Source organism: Erithacus rubecula (genome assembly GCF_903797595.1).
Source record: "Erithacus rubecula genome assembly, chromosome: 3".
Taxonomy (NCBI): domain Eukaryota; kingdom Metazoa; phylum Chordata; class Aves; order Passeriformes; family Muscicapidae; genus Erithacus; species Erithacus rubecula.
In genome coordinates this window covers 83,550,937-83,567,686 of record NC_136689.1, presented here as the reverse complement: position 1 = coordinate 83,567,686, position 16,750 = coordinate 83,550,937, and the positions used below count along the sequence as shown (strand labels likewise).

Genomic DNA, 16,750 nt, shown 5'->3' with positions numbered 1-16,750 from the left:
CCAGAACAAGGAGACAGGTGAGGTTCTCCCAGACTGTGCTACGAGAAGGTCACGTCCTTGGGCCTCAGTTTCTCGAGCTCTAAAATGAGAAAAACACTTATTGTTCCAATTTATTTCATGTCTTAGAGGAAAAGTACTCAGCAAGTGCTACGGTTTATTATTCTAATGTGACTGTAAAATCATGATGTCTTTATTGCAAAATGATCTTTAAAACATGAAGCATTAGGATGGTGACTGAAATCATTAGTATCAAATTGTTCTGCTTTTGCCCTGTCACATTGATACTTCAGTGAAATTGTCCTGTGGGCGTTTGTAGGATTTTATGAGGATAACTTGTCTTTTCAAACCTTATTCAGGAGGGCAAAAAAGCCTCCAGATGTTTTCTTAATGTAAAAGGGCTAAGGTTTCTACCTGCCTTATCTGAAGCTGTCCTTTAATTTTAAATTTCAAACCCACTAACAATCAACATGATGAACAATCAACAGGATGAAAATGAGTCTCCAATTGCTCAGAGGTGGTGCAGGCAAATGTCCCCACACCTTGATCCCATCCAAGGCTGAGACACTGAAGGAGGGAATGCCATGGTGCCCCATCCCTCCCTCTGCCTGCAGAAAGGGAGTGAAGGTGTCTCTGCTCTCTGCTGTGTGTGTCTGCTGGCAGGGGCCACTTTTTTCTGCTGCTCTGGAGTGCCTGACACTTGGCACAGGGAAGCCACACTCGTGCCACAGCTGTCTTGGGTACGAGCACAACAGAAATACAGCACAAACAAAATGGTACCATACACTGTGCAGTGACTGGGCTTACAAAATGTCTGGCTCTCCAGAACTCCCCCATCTTCTCTGTCCCACAGGCTATATCATCACCAGGTTAACAAGGGCTTGACTCCTTGTCCTGCCCTTCTATCCTCTTTCAGGCTGGGCTACACTGTGAAATCAAGTTTCCTCTCCTGATAGAAAGTCCAAAGGTGTTTCAGCAGCCTAGGTGAGTGCAATCTGTCTTGTGAGAACACACCAGGAGTCGCCTTCCTCCATCAACAGCTCCACTGCATCACTTTCTCACTCTCCTTAACTTGTCTCTCCCAGATCTTTCTTTTCCTTGCATATACATTTTGCAGATCAGGAACGTGCTTGTGGATGTCTATGGTTGCCCTGTTTTGACTCAATCCACAAGTACCAAGAGGAAAGCTTTCTTCACCTTTCCCCCTCCCCCCTTCCCAGCCCCCAGCCTAGCTATTTAGCAAAAACTGCTAGTGGAAAATGTGTTTATTTGCTTTTTCACTCCCTCTTTTTTTCCCTGCCAGTTTTCCCAAATGACCTTGGGATTTGCTAGGCAGCTTCCAAACAATTTTGATCAAATGAAAGTGGCTTGAAATGCTACAAATACAACAATGAATTAAATATGTCTGGAGTTATTCCCTGGCACAGAACAGTTCTTTCTTGCCCATGTAATTCAACAACTTTTTCCCAACACTGTGTGTTTAGAGTGGTCCTGGGCTTGACTCTTACATCATGTCCAGGAATTGCTGGATGAGTGCTGGCCAGCACAGGCCAAAATGGGGTAAGGGGTCATCACCCTCTAGTGCTGGTGTATACATGACAGTGTGTCCATAGCCACATCTTCATTTTCTCAGATAGATGAAGGCACATGCAATGGATGTGCCTGAAAATCCAACAGAGGTGAAAGCCAGAGAGCAGAGAGCCAGCAACCTGTACCAAGTCATGTCCTGTGAGCCTGGACAAAGCACAGCCTCACTGTACACTTGATTTCATCAGCTGAGGAATGAGTTGGTAGGGACTGTGAACAGGGATGCTCCAGGTCTGTGTGGCTGGCCTGACTCAGGGCCATTTGCTTGTACAGCACTGCCTGTGACTGTCTGGGAAAATGTGTGGCAAAGTGCTGTACCTGTTCCCAGGCCCTCACATCAAAAGTTAACAAGGTCACTGGTGGTGTGCTGAGCAAAGGAGCCACCTGACCATCCCCTCTGTCCACAGCCTCAAACCCAGCCCTAGATGGTGTGATAGGGTCACAGAATGTGCTTTTCAGGAGCAGTGATGCAGCTGGTCCTGATTTAAATGGAAAGAGCCTCTAAAGGGCTGTAACCCCACCACCACCCAGAACTGGAAGTGTCTGTGGTCCCCAAAAAGTACAGTCCAAAGGAACTGCACAGAGCTGGCAGAGGGATTTGGTTTTGAAGTGTCTGAACTACAGAGGACATCCCACAGGCAAAGCTGAGGACCACAGCAAGCTACTAGGTACAGGGCAAGAATAGACAAGTACTTCTGCCTTTACCTCTGCCTCAGGATTCCACAATAGTTCTTACATCCACAAGTTCCTGTCTGGCTCTACAATCAGATTTTCAAAGTCCACATGAGCAATTTCAGGTTTTGAGAAGTTGCTTTCTGCAGGGTTTCAGGGAATCAGTCCCTCCCCCATCTTCCTTTTGCATAGATCTATGATATACAGAAACATCTCTAAATGTAATGTCACAAATGAAGTCCAGTGAAGGAAAGACCCATACTATGGCTCTGAAGCAGCAACTGAGTATGATTACTGCCTAGTTTTATGGCAAACAAGTCCATTAGCATTTAAATTGATTCTTAAATATTTTCGTAGAAATTCGCAGCAATATAAGCCTTAAATCCAGGACTGGTAATATTATGAATTTTATGTCTAATTTTAGATTTAGTTTTCAGTCCAATAGATTGCAATTATAAGGCCATGAAATTTCAGAGAGCTGCTTTAAAATGCACAGATTTGTGTTTCTCCTTTAATGAGTAAAAGAAAAAAAGAAGAAAAGGAAGTAAGCATTATCCCACGTCCCTGTGAAAGACTGTTGCCAAATCCTGATATTCTTGAACATAAATCCCTCAATACAGTCTAATTACATGGCTTACAAATTAAAAGCCTAGACTGAATATGTCTTTTAGTCTGTATAAATGATACAAAATATAAATCCCTAGCACCTGGACAATCCTGTAAACTGAAAGGCACAGATGTCTGTCAGTGAATATCTATATTCATAGAATCACACAATATTAGGATTGGAAATGACTTCCAAGACCATCCAACATTTGGCCAAACAGCACTGTATCTACTGAACCACATTGTTCCAAACTTGGTATAAAATACTGGTGCAAAGGCTTGATTGGCCTCCATCTGAACACATCCAACAGGGCTCAGCCATCAGGATATTCTCCATTTGGCAGCACCTGCTCCGCCAGTGCCTCTGTCTGGGGAGAAGCTGAAGACTGCAGGAGGTAAGTCACACTCAAAATATGCTGATATTGATGTTGTGTGGACATAAGCAATAGTCTTTGCCTGTCTCAGCTGTGCTCTTCAGACCATTAGTTTCTCTGATAAATTTCTCAACCCACTTTGGAAGCATTAAAAAATGTTTCATATGGGTATAAAAAGGCAAAACTCAGCATAAGCCAAACCAGTGTGACTTTTTAGTGACCTTTGTGATTGGGAGTATGTTTTCACTACATTTATTTGATCCTGGTAGTTAATGTCACCCCACGTGAATCCTTTAGAGTTTTGTGATTTTGAGAGTTGGGATTTCTCCAGATGTGGTTTCCATGGCTGAGAACTCTGCTGCTACTTAGATCGGTCATGACTGAAATGTGAGAACCTTCAGAGACCAACAAGTTAACAAAAGGACACTTAGCAATATTGCTCCTCTGCTTGAATCTGTATTTAATTAGCTGGAGGAAGATATAAAGGCTGCTTTTTCAGGTGTGAGTTGCTACAAGACCCTGGGGGAAAAGAAAGAAGCTACTTAAGGGAAGGAAGCACTTGTGCTATTACAGCCACAGAAGGCTGACTCCACTCAGTCCTGCCCTGTTGACAAGTGCTGATAATGTCACACATGAAACATCCCTTCTCAGGCTTCTTCAGAAGCTCTAACATGGAAACAATTTTAGATTATGAACTACCACAACACTGGCAAATCACACATCCTCAGCATTGCATTAAAAATGAAAAAAAAAATAACCAAAACAATAATAACAACAACAACAACAACAACAAACAATTTGAAAAGTTGAGTATTACTGAAGACATCTGGTTTTGGTGTGAAAAAGACTAAGTCAAGCTCTACATGTTTTTTCCATGTAACAAGCCCTGCTGCATGGAATGCAAAGATAGCGAGAAAATACTGTCATCAAATTTTATTTTACTGAGTTAAAACTTCAATACAAAGGGTGTGTTTCTCTTTACTAATAGAAGTTTGACTATGAACTGAATGTCAACAGTTCAACAAAGTGCATTTTGCTAAGTGCTAAATTCACTTCCTTGCCAAGAACATGTATCTGTTGATTAAAACATCAGGCTACTTACACTGTGTTTGATACTGGATCAAAGGGGACACTGCACACATTTCCTCTCCCTCACTTCTTTTGCAAAACACACTGTACTTGTAAAAATCACAGTTAGAAACCTCAGACAGTTATGTGAAGAAAGAAGGTTAAATCAAAAACTTACAACCCAATCATCTTGATGTGATTTAAACTCAAGGTTATATCCAGGTGTTCCAGGCCATTCCATGCAATCCGTGACTCTGAACCCTTGAAAGGGAGCTGATCCAAACAGGCCTGTGAACCTTTCATCCTTGACTATCTACACAGTTTATTATAAAATATAATCCATTTATTTCCATGAACCTAAGCCAAACTCCAATTCAGTCAACAGAAACCTCACCACTGATTTCAAAACCAAAACCTATCACATTACCCAAAAAAGAAAAAAAAAAAAAATTCAAGCAAAACAAAAATCAAACACATGATAGATTGTTCTGTCTCCACAGAGCACAAAGTGGCTTCAGTTTTAATGCTCACACTTCAACTTTAACTCCCAAACCCATCTGTTTTGTTCATATTGTGGAATGTCATATTTATTAAACCATTTTTCATAGGTATGCCAGGGCAATAAAGTAAAAAAACCCACCAAGTTCAGGTTTATACAAAACTGACACCACAATTCTGGTTCCATTTTCAGGGCTTCATGCAGACTGGTGCAGGGACCAAGAGGAGTCTTCCCTCCATGGTTTATCCAGGATCAGATCAGGCCCTTCACTTTGAGTGTTCCTTTGTCAAACAGCTCCTAAAATCAGACAGCTGAGGTCTTTCAGTTCTATATTTTCCCTCCTCCAGAGGTGTTTGACACTGGTTGCACAAAGCTTCCTTCTCTCACAGCCCTGTGAGAGGGCTGGGAAACAATTAAATGTGTCAGAAGGAAAAATTGTGGAGGTGCTTGCACACCCCAAACTAAGATGAAGCAGTCCCCTTCCTAAATGTAGCCAGAGTGATTTGACCATAAAAGAGCTGCTATTATCTACCTAAATGATCTTGCTAATATCTCTTTCTTTCAGTGACTACATCCTTTTATACCTTACATAGCTGGTGAACCAAACACATAAACCTTTTCTCCTGATAGCCCATTAGGTATGCTTTTGAGGTACAACCTCAGTAATTACTTCCTTCCAATGTAATTGTATTTTAATTACACATTTAAGGCCAAATTCCTTCCTCATCTATCCCAACTAAAACTCTCTGAAACCTTATTAATTTTAATTAAGTAGGAGTTGATGCAAAATTTCTAAGTGCTCAATTTTGCATTAAAAGTTTCAAATTCATTTAAACATGGATTTAATTTCCACAAGCACTTCAGTTGGTAATGTGCTCCCGCATTTAGTCTTTCAGAGCAATAACATGAAATGTATGAAACATAAAGTCCTTTCCAACAGATGATATTAGGACATAGCTCACCTTTAAATATTTCCTCATTTGCTGCAGCTACCTGAGGGATGTTTGCTACAGACTCTAACAGGATTTCTCTCTTATTAACATCAGTAGCAGTCCTTCTCCAAAGGGATAAACTGAGCTGGAAATAAACTGTCCCTTTCTGAGAGGTGGGACAGAGTTTATGTCATCAGCCAGTGCAGTAGATACCGAAAGACAGCCTGGGAATGAAGCAGGCAAACTGCCAGAAGGGACTGAGAGCTCAAAAAGCTGGTTCTGTGCACAGGGAACAGATATATGGAGCTGGCCATGAAAGAGAATGAGAAAACATGGAAGTAAAACTTTTCACTGTCTCACTAAACAAAAAGGACAAGAAGTTACTTGAGAGAGTCACTTATTATTTTCAAAATAGCACTTGGAACAATTGAACCATCAAGAAAGTTATTTGAAGACTTGACCTGGACAGAATAAGACTGTAGAGGGACTCAGTAATTGTGCTCAAAACCAAAAATAAAAATATGAGGCAATTGAGCCTTATGTTTCAGATGTAAGATCTCTGACACGACGCATATCTTTGGAGACATTTTGCAGCTCCTAATTAAAAACAAGAGCTACTTGTGGGATTGCAGAGTGCAAGTGAAATTATTGAGAGAAACAGATCCAGCCCTGGAGAGATCAGCCAGCATCACAAAGAGGTCACTGCTGAGCACTCAGACAAGTATAACACATGTCACTGGGCCTCCAAAGCTCTCAGGTGAGGACAGGGTAGTGCCCAGCCATGTCTCTGGAATACAGCAGCCAGGTATGCTGCACAGAGCAGCACACAGAAGGGCTGTTTGCAAAACCTTTAGAGCCCAGAAGAGAGGCTCTGGCAATCACTATAACCTACTGCCCACAGGGGGCACTGAGGCATGTTCTTGTGCTGACTCACAGCATTTCTGTAGCAGGCACCCAGTAGCTCCAGCCAAGGTCTGGCATTTTTTACCCAACATACGCTGAACATGTGGGAGACAGGCTTGCCTGAGCAGAGACATGGAGCATATCCTCTGGCCAAGCATGACTGCCCACAGCAAACACTGTCAGACAGGGAAAACAGTGAACTGGCAGGGACATAGCCCAGCCAAACCCCTGGGGGGCAGGGGGAATCAAACAGCATGCACAGGTCTGTTTGCTTTCAATAACAGGAACGTGTACAGCCACCCCAGCTCGTTGCCCCAGCTCCACAGAGACCAGCTTCCTCAGGGCAGCTCTCTAGGCTTTTGGGAGCCCTAAGTGCAGAGAGAGTGAGGCTACAGGCTTTCATGTGGAACAAAACAGCGGTGAAAAGCGATTTGAGTCTGAATAATGGAAGAAAAGTCTGCCTGAGAGAAATTCCTGGGAGAGAAGTTAAAAAAAGCAGGAGACGGAGCTGGATGTGAGTAAGACAGAAGACATTACAGTCATGTTGGACATGACATGCTGCATAAAATAGTGTGTGACAACAGGTCAGCAGCTTGGAGTGAATTTCAGGGCTACATCTGTAATTGCCAGTTGTGCACAAAGTCCCATGACACAGAGGAAAGTGGGATCATATGGATGTCTGTCTGACCCTTCCATACCCTCTCCACTTTCACTTCAAATGCAGAGACAATGTGACACTCCCGGGCCCAGAGGGTCAGGGCAGCCTCTTACCAGCCTCTGCACCAGCTTCACATTCATCCTCCATGTCAAAATCACTAGGATTGTGATTTCTAAAGCATTATAGACACACAGGGGCACAGGAAGCCTGAGAGATGAGAGATAGAAGTCAGAGAAACCCCTGGAGATGTTTGTTGGATGTGGCGCCATTTGTTTTTATAACCCATGGCATCAGCCAGATGTTACAAACCCTGCAGTGTGAAAAAGCCCCAGCCCTGATGCCACCCTCAAGCCCAGCAGGAGGCTACAAAGACTTTCAGCTTGTAAGCTCTTGAACAGACAGGAGACTCTGCTAGTCGAGACCTCCTATCTGAGACTGTACAGCACCTGCCACACCAGATCACCACAGCCTCAAAAAATCGTCTCTTTTCATCAGGAAGTGGAAGCCAGTTGCACTCACACCAGGAGTGAACAGCACCAGATGCTACTGGCAGGGCAAAGCCAAAACTGAAAGATCTCCTGACACGAAACAGCAGAGCTGCAGATGAGTCAGGAGAGAACTGGAGGTCAAAACAGTGCAGGATGACCCAGGGGCTCTCCTGACTCAGTGGACTGTGAACAATTAAATAGGTTTATTTAATCATTGCTTGTTTCATGTAAGTGTTTGCTGTTAGTGTGTTGTTTGTGCAAGGAAGGTATAAAGAAAGGTGGGATACACTGGCACAAGACAACTAGACTTGTCCCTGCTATATATCTTACCTACTGACACTGCTGAAAGCTGGTCCCTGATAGGGACTTTGCCTGATGGCTGAGAAGCATGGCTACAGCATCATCTGCAGCTGTAATGCCTCTGAAAAGAGCTGTTTTCCAAAAAGGAGCTTGTTTCATTTTTACAAACAGCGAAGGGCTTTTTGGCTCTTGCTCAGCATGTGTTACCTGACATGCCAGGCATTCCCAGCAGCCCTGAGGAGAGTCAGGCAGTGAGGAACTGCTCTGTGTACTGAGCTGAACTTGCTTTCTCGTTTTTCCAAGTCTTGGCAGACAGGTAAATTTTTTAAAGGTACTTGTTTCTAAATACAACACGTAACTCGTTTTGCTGCAGTCTATCCATCTAGTGTTCTGTGCTTGTGGGTACAAAGTTACCAGTACCAGTTAAGGCGACTGAGAATTAAAAGTGAAAAACGTGTTTTTCTATCAGAGGCAGAATGGTTGAAGTTAAAAGATTTCAAGTTATTCTGCAGTTTTGAAGCTTGCTGTTCCTTGCCTGGCTTAAATAAAGCAAAGCGGAGCTAAATGATACATTTCTACATAATTGAAAATGCATAAACACAGGGAGAGAGACAAAAAGAGAGAAGGCTAATTGGAAGCAGTTTCCCAAGCAAGTTTCTTGATCTTGGCCATCAGAATCTGCAGTTTCAAGCCATTTAGGCACTCTGGAAAATTTTCTCTGGATATGAAACACACTTACTCAGCTCCTGTCAATTCTGTGCTGCAGCCAGCGCTGGGGAAAGAGAGGTCTCTTGGTGGCTGCAGCCAGCACCTGGGCAGCTTCCAGCCCTCCTCTGCTGCCAGCAGTAAATAAAAGCATAATGAAATAAGGACAGCTAATGCTAACGCCCAAAGGCTGATACTGGAACGAGGAGCGTGAGACCGGAGAATCCAGCAGCCTCTCCTCTCTCCTGCAGAGCACTTGCAGCCCAGACACATCCCGAGCCAGCCTGATCCTCTGTGGATTCAGTAGCTCTGAGAGGCTTTTCTCTTCCATTAATTCACTCAGCCTTCTCTCAGGCTGTACTGCTCAGCCATGTTTTCTACACAGGCAGCCACACCAAGGAAAAAGAGAATCAAAATTCACTGTGGTCATGGCCTCTCCAGTCCTCACCATTCCCTCATGAGTTCTTATGTGAACAACTCCATGTAGGGAATAGGAATGAGATCAGCAGCTGCCAGCAGGGCCCTGTGCCACAGAAATTTCCAAATAATGTTTTTTCTCTGTCTCTTAGGGACACTTAATGCAGCTGATACTTCTGCCCTTTTACTACACCTTTTTCTGCGCATACAATTTGTATGGCAAATATACATTGAAGTAAATGTAAGAAAAAACATAAAAATTTAAATCTTACAAATGAGCTCAAAAAAACAAATCAGTGTGAAAACTGGTTTGCTGAAGTTTTGTTCCATGCACATAGTGTATGTCAGTATTTTGTAATATGCAGAAATTACAGATGTGACTTAAGCCTTCTAAGACTTTATGTTAGTTTTTCCCTCTGCAAAATAAAATTCTCTGTGGAGGAAGCATGGCATGAAAGAACTAGGAATTGTGATGACAAGATGGTCATTATTATTGACATTTTCCCTTCCATATTTTAATTTGACAGAACTAGGTAAGCACCTTTCCTAAAAGAATGAACCCAAATTGAATTCAGTTGAGTTACTGAGCGAAAGAGGGAATTATTTTCTTAATTTCCCTTAGGAACGAAAGATCTCTGCATTACTCGTACATGCCATCAAATTAAAATGGTGTGAAGAAGTACAAGTTACTCAGCAATGAAATGTTGTGGAGTAAATGGGAGGCACATGTTAAAAATCCTCCTCTGAGCAGCCAAGAAGAAAATTCCTTCGTGATACATGTAGGTGACATAATCTTGGGACAGCCTTTCCGTAGGCGTGGGCCTTCTTTGCATGTTCCCCAGGAGAAATCTGCACATCATTCGTCAAAGTGGCTGTAGATTTACATCTTTGTTTTCTTAGGAATATGAATCTTTGTCTATTCATTGATTTTCAGTCTAGAATTAGACTTTACAATCGTGTTGTGCATCAGTCCTTATAGGCTTGCCACAGACTTTCAGACTCTTTCCTTATAAGTTCCTGTTTTCTGGCTGAATTGAAGTATGTCTTCTGCAATTAAAAAAATAAAAAAATCAAGTATTGATTTAAACACATCAGGTGTTAGAAAACTGTCAGACAGAATCCAATTCCTGGTCTGAGCTGTTTCAGGGTTTTCCTCGTGTGGTTCATTGGTCCCTAGGCATGAACTCCCTCTAATGCAATCATGAAATGTGATTGAGGAAATGAAATTCTTGGTCTCTACATAGCAATTGACCTGTGTAAAATATCCTTGAAAACCCATATTTCCATTGAAAGAAGTTGGAGAACCTATAAATTTTAAAAATTACATACCTAGTATCTAAAAGTGCCAGGACTAGATCCTTCAGAGAATGATACAAGCAGTTTCACATTCTGCAGTTGTAAAGTAATGTGTCAGAAGGGGATATTGTTCCTATCCCAGTCTTTCATGAAGCTTGTTTATGCCTTGAAGTACAAGTTTATTTCACTTACTTTTTGAGACAACTTTTATTCCATGCCATAAATCAGGGTGGCTTATTGGAAAACACTAGATTAGTGGTCAGTTTTCTAAACCCCCAGCACAGTATCTGACATCCCTTTCTTCACCTCTATCCTTCAAAAAATACTAATTCCAGCCCATTGCCATGTGTAAGCTGAAAACATTACATAAACATATTGTATCATAGGTATAACAAGTGTTGTATGTCAAAAGAAGTCAGTATTTGCCCAGTTTTCATACTGGTATCCCAGCCTTACCTGGTGAGACAAAGATGGGATGTGTCATGCTGGAAGCTGCCTCCACAGGCACTGGGGAGAAGAGGATGAGCTGTGACACAATTTCAAATCCACCTTGATGGAATTGTGGTCAGACATCTGTGTGGAGACCTCAACAACTTCCCTTCTCCTCCTTTGTCTGAGGTCCAGTCTCTTCTGATTTTGACCTTGTACTGGCACAGTTTCACTGCTGGGTGCAAGATGCCTCATTCTCCTCATGTCCTTAGTCCTGATGATACTATTGGGCATGCAAGGGAGGTTCCAGACCCAAGCCCAGCCTTTGAAAGGGAAACAAAAATTAAAAGTTAAATAGATTTTGACGTAGGAAGCACTTTTCCCATGTTGAAAAGTCAAAACAGTTCCAAAATGAGAAGGCATATTTTTAGTGATTAGCTGCAGTTAATCCTAAGAATGCTTAAGGCTTTGTAATAAGTCAAACACAATATCCTCTTCTCCATGGAGGAGAGAGATGTGTGGTTTCAGAGTGGGAGAACAAAAGGATTACAAATGAGGTATTTGCAATAATTCCTCCACAGTGGCTATACACACTACATAATATTTCCCCTTAAAACAGAAATCTGCCTTAAATTAAAGGAAGAGAATGACATTAGGAGAAAGAAGTCATATCTACAAACTCCAAGGAAATCAGAAGTTCATTAGGGGACTATGCACAGAAGCTTTTGGAATGTAATTTCGCTACCAACTAGTTTTCACAAGAGTGAAGTAAGACTTTCAAAAGCATCATTGCTCTAAGTAATTCAAATTACCTACTCTGCCTGATACTATCTCTTCCCATAGAGGTTACAAAGCACTTAAATTTTTACCCACTTTGTAACAGAAATCCCCAAGGAAGATTTCCATCCATTTGCAAGCACTGCTGTGAGAAGAAAAGATAACAGAAGTTTTCAAAATTACCTCCAGCACATCTAGAGTTAAAAGCTTCTTACAAGTATTGTCTCTGTATCATAAGGTTCTTTGTTCAGAAATTTGCCACTGGGTCCCACAAAAAAAAAAAAAAAAGGAAAAGCACTCTGGACCAAAACTCAGTCTGCAAGAGTTCAGCTAAGAAAGAATAAGTCCTGGCTCTTCAGTGCTTTTTTTCTAGCACTGAAATAGAAAAAAGATTCTATTTGTTCTACTGTTTTCAAGCATGAGTGTACTCCTATTAATCAGAAAACTACTTTAATTTTAAAACGAAAAGGTGTGGGCTCATAGATGAGATTGCCAATGTGTTTGAAGCATCAGGTGATCTCTGCTGGTACAGATGGCTCAGTTGTCATTCAGAGGCATGCACTCTCTCCTAGGACATCTCCTATTTTGTAGCAGTCCAAAGCTTTGCTTTTATTTAGGCTAACCTCCCTCTGGCACCCACAGGGGTGTGTTATGGCAAGGGTCATTAGGGAAGGTATTGCTTGTCCCTCCCCATAGCAAGAAAAACCCTCGCTTTGCAGTGTGGGAACAAACTCTGTAGGAAACAAAAATGCTGGGAGATCTTATTCCTCTCACAGCCCAGAGGGAAATTCAGGAGTGTGGCTGTATTTTATTCTGGCTTGCCACAGAGCTACTCCAGACTCAGCCACTTGCAGAGTTTTCCAGCAAGGCTACTCCTTAGGGGTTTGGATTGGGGCAGGTGGGAGCTGGCCTGGCTTCAATCAAAACCATTTCTAGCAAGGGTTTTGTACTGACATTAAAGGGGTTCACTACATTCTGCTTTGTGTGCTGAATTTTGAGCAAATCCAAACTAAAAAAGAAAAAAAAAATTAAAAAGAAGATGCAGAGGAGGACTGTATGGAATTAAAAGGCTGAAAGAATGAAACTTCCCATAAGTGCTACTGCCTGCTGTGCTTTGAAGAGCTGTGCCTTCAGCTTTGGGGTACCTAGGTTTCCAGGTAAGGTCACTACTTTTCTGCCTTTACAGGTCCTGCAGCTTGACACACCTGGAAAGCTCCTGCAGGTCACAGCAGCCGCACAGGGAACACATTCCATCCTGGAATGTGTGAGCAGGAGGGAAGGGGCAGCAGGGAAGTTGCCAGAAAATGGTGTAGGGGAAGGTGTCCCAGATGATGTCCCTTAGAATCAGATAATCTTCCAGGTCCCTGCCAACCTAAGCCATTCCACCATTCTATAAAAAGACACCATTGTGGTAAAGTGAACAAATGTCTGTATTACTGTGTCTGGCTGCCTCCTGTCTCAGCTGCACCTTGCTGCATGTGTGAATACACACTAAATAAAAGCTAGCCATGCAACTGGCCAGCAGCAGACCAGCAGAAAAGGTGACATAACTGTGGTCTCCTGTGGCTGACAGTCATCTGAGAGCAACTTGCTCACCACTTCTCTGGGGCTGGCACACAATAGTCTCTCAGCTCAAAACATGGCCTTTAGAAAGACCTGGAGCTTCTGAAAGTGTCTGTGCTGTATCAACAACTGAGGCAATCACAGAGCTAGAGGGGCAAATACACAAATGCCTTAAGATACAGCACCCATTATAAAAAAGAAAAAAGAAAAAAAAAAAAAAAAAAAGAAAAAAAAGAAAAAATAAAAAGAAAAAAAGGAAAGCAAAACAGCAAAACAATTTTAGTGTTCTTCCAGCATTGCCTCTTGCATTTACTCCAGCATGCTATATTTGGTGTGGCTGTTTCTGTAGGAGAGCTACTCTCTGACAAGTCCTCACGTAGAAGCAGCAAACCTTCAGGGAGTTTAAGGCAGCCTCTATTTAGACCCACGCTTTGTTATGATACCAAGTTTAGCCTCAGTCATGATGCTTACTGAAATCCCAGTGTCTGTGGCTGCTCACAAGCTAAGGGTCCACATTTCTTGGGTTTCACTGATTTCACAGCATCACTGCCCATGCAAAACTCTGCTCCTGTTAATGCAAATCTTCAGCTGTAGCTCAGATGTCTGGCAATGGAGACAGGGTGGTGGCAAAGACAGCATGCAATGTACACTGATGGGGACAGGAACACTGTGTAGCTGTCAGCACAAAGAAAGGGAGGCTCATCTTGCAGCAGCAATATTTGGGACAGAAGGCTGGAAGATCAATTTAGCTCCTTTGATGTGTCATATCTTGCTAGTAAAGGTTTAAATGCTATTTCTGTCTGCCACATTGATTTTCATTATCATGGATCCTCTTCTTGAGGTAAAGAATTTCTGTCAGAGAAGTTTCCTGAACTTATTTAGCTTGCAGTGATACTATGTTTTAAATTACTACACAAATACCTCATGCCTATATGCACCAGCTCATATTATTCATTAGAAATCTGTGTACAGTACTGTGTAATTCTAGTTTTCCATGACAACAGCAAATAAATAAATTCACGATAAATTCTTCAGAAAAAGAAAAAGTAAAACAAATCGTAACTCATTCAACTTGCAACAAGACCACCCTGCCCCGTTGCTCCTCTGCCATTAATCTGGAGATTGGGAGGCATTAAGTGATGCAAGACCTTTGAATCTTCCCCCTCAGAAACTCTGACAGCTCAGAACATTGTATGTTCTCCATTATTGTTCCAAAATATCAACTTGCATACTCCAAAACTATTTAAGAAATACTGATTTAATCATATACTCCCCCACATTTCTGCAACTGCCATCACTACTGTGAGTGTTAATATGCTGAGTGGGACAATGGTGGTGTTTTGCTGCTCCAAAGAAAATTTTTTTCCTCATAAATTCCAGGAATGGGTTCTTTCAGCTGTTTTAGCTATTTTATGCCACAAATAATCTTTGCAATAGGAGAATTTGGCTCATCATGCAGATTTGTGTTCTTTATAAGTGGAAAATAATAGCAGACTGTCTTCCCCCTGTGTCAGTGCTTTTATTCCAGTCAAAGTGGATAAAATATTTCTTGAAGAGAAAGGTACAAATCAGCCTGCATGGGGAACCTGATGGTGATGATGACAATGATGATGATGACGACGATGATGATGGTGAGTGCAAGTTTGGATACGACATTCTGGGGTAGTGCAGTTACTTTCCTATGGCACTTGGGATTTGTCTGGTGAGGCTTGTTAGGAGGCCAGTAAAAGTTCTTAAGGCTGAGATTAAAACCATGCACACTGTTACTGCTGCAAGAGCTGTTTGGAGGAGCCTGAGTATTCCCAGAATAGTACAGTTCCTTTAACATAGCTACAAGCAACACATCAAGCTCCAAAGAGATTCTTTTTTTAGGCTCGGATCTAAGGAGGTGGGGGGAGCTGACAATGACAAGCAGGCATTCATTTTTCATTTGAAGGAAAGTAATACATCTACTAAACATTTAAAGACTAACAGCATAAAGTCTTGGAAATCCCATCACCTTCTCCAAATGCAATAATGCCAGGATTTTGGTGCTGTTAGAAAAAAAAAAGAAACAGCACAATGTTTAAGACTACAGCATAGCATTTTGCAGCATTATAATAATAATATATACAGTGATATCTGGATATATATGAAATAAGGGTGCTTTTTTTGCCTTTTTGTCTGGGCAGGGGTGTTGCAGTTGCTCCTGCATAATCATATACATCAGCCATGTGGTAGCACATGGAGCACCTGGCAATGTAAAAAAGGCCAATGGATTTTGCAGCAATTGCACTGTAACTTTAAGAAATGTCCTGTACATTTAGCATCCCACAGAATTCTTATTGTTTTGCATAGTCATAGGATTTAATGACCCTGGGCTGCATTTTTGAAGGGATTATTTGGGTGTTTATATCTTTCACTGCTCCTTGAAGAGTTCACCTTCCTGAGCAGTTTGGTGAATGCTGTTTAGTATGTCTCAGCTCCTCCATGAAAAGAAAGGAAAGATCTTGTGGTTAGACCCAGACATTAAGTTTTCTTGAGCAATAGGTACTTCCTTACCCTCTAGACATCTAGGTTCTCTGGCTTACAGCTCTGGGTTTCCCTGCTGTCTTGGTCATGTCCAGAAAATACAATTCAATTACTTCTTCCATGTGGAGAAGATGCAGAGAGTCAGCAGACATAGATAGATCCCTGCAGGGCAGAAAGACTCATTCTCTGCAAAATAATGAACCCTGAAGAACAAGAAAAAGAACAAGAAAAACAATATGAACAATGAAAAATAAAAGGAAGAGGAAAAGGAAAAGGAAAAGGAAAAGGAAAAGGAAAAGGAAAAGGAAAAGGAAAAGGAAAAGGAAAAGGAAAAGGAAAAGGAAAAGGAAAAGGAAAAAGAAAAGGAAAAGAAAAGTGGAAAGAAAGAAAAAGAAAAAGAAAAAGAAAAAGAAAAAGAAAAAGAAAAAGAAAAAGAAAGAGAGAAAGAAAAAGAAAAAGAAAAAGAAAAAGAAAAAGAAAAAGAAAAAGAAAGAGAAAAAGAGAAAAAGACTGTTTACAACTGAAGACTCCATGGCCTTGAGTGAACTGAAGTTGAAAGTTCATGTAGTTTTGAATCATTGCTCGAGGCTCTCTTCAGAGTCAAATGGATCTCAGTTCATCCGCTGGTTATACATTTAATCCTGCTTTAGCAGCTGCAATCAAGTCAAAAGTTTTTACTGTTTGGGAGGGTTTTGAGTGAAAGCTGATACAGCATGTGGTGAGAGAGAGCTTTCTTCAATTCCACAGACCTGAAATAATCAGTACCACAGTGTGAGCTCCACTTCATTCAGATGCAGTGTAGGCTGAAACTTCTTTCCTAGTCCTGGATATTCTTCACAGAGGTGTGAGCCCGAACATTTCTGAAGCAAACACTGGCATTATCAATCACAGCAGCACCTGAGCAAGTGATCTGATTTTGAAAGTGATGAAATGGAAACTGTTGGTGCTTTTTCACCTCTGAACATCAG

At 41.7% G+C, this 16,750-nt stretch overlaps 1 long non-coding RNA gene across 1 annotated transcript; it reads right to left on the bottom strand.

Moving 5' to 3' along the window:
* Window positions 1–10,964: 10,964 nt before the first annotated feature.
* Window positions 10,965–16,549, bottom strand: LOC306800612. The gene is made up of 3 exons (XR_013773874.1): window positions 16,301–16,549; window positions 15,813–15,985; window positions 10,965–11,254 (listed from the first exon to the last, which is right to left on the bottom strand). It is a non-coding gene; the product is annotated as an uncharacterized lncRNA (long non-coding RNA).
* Window positions 16,550–16,750: the final 201 nt, after the last annotated feature.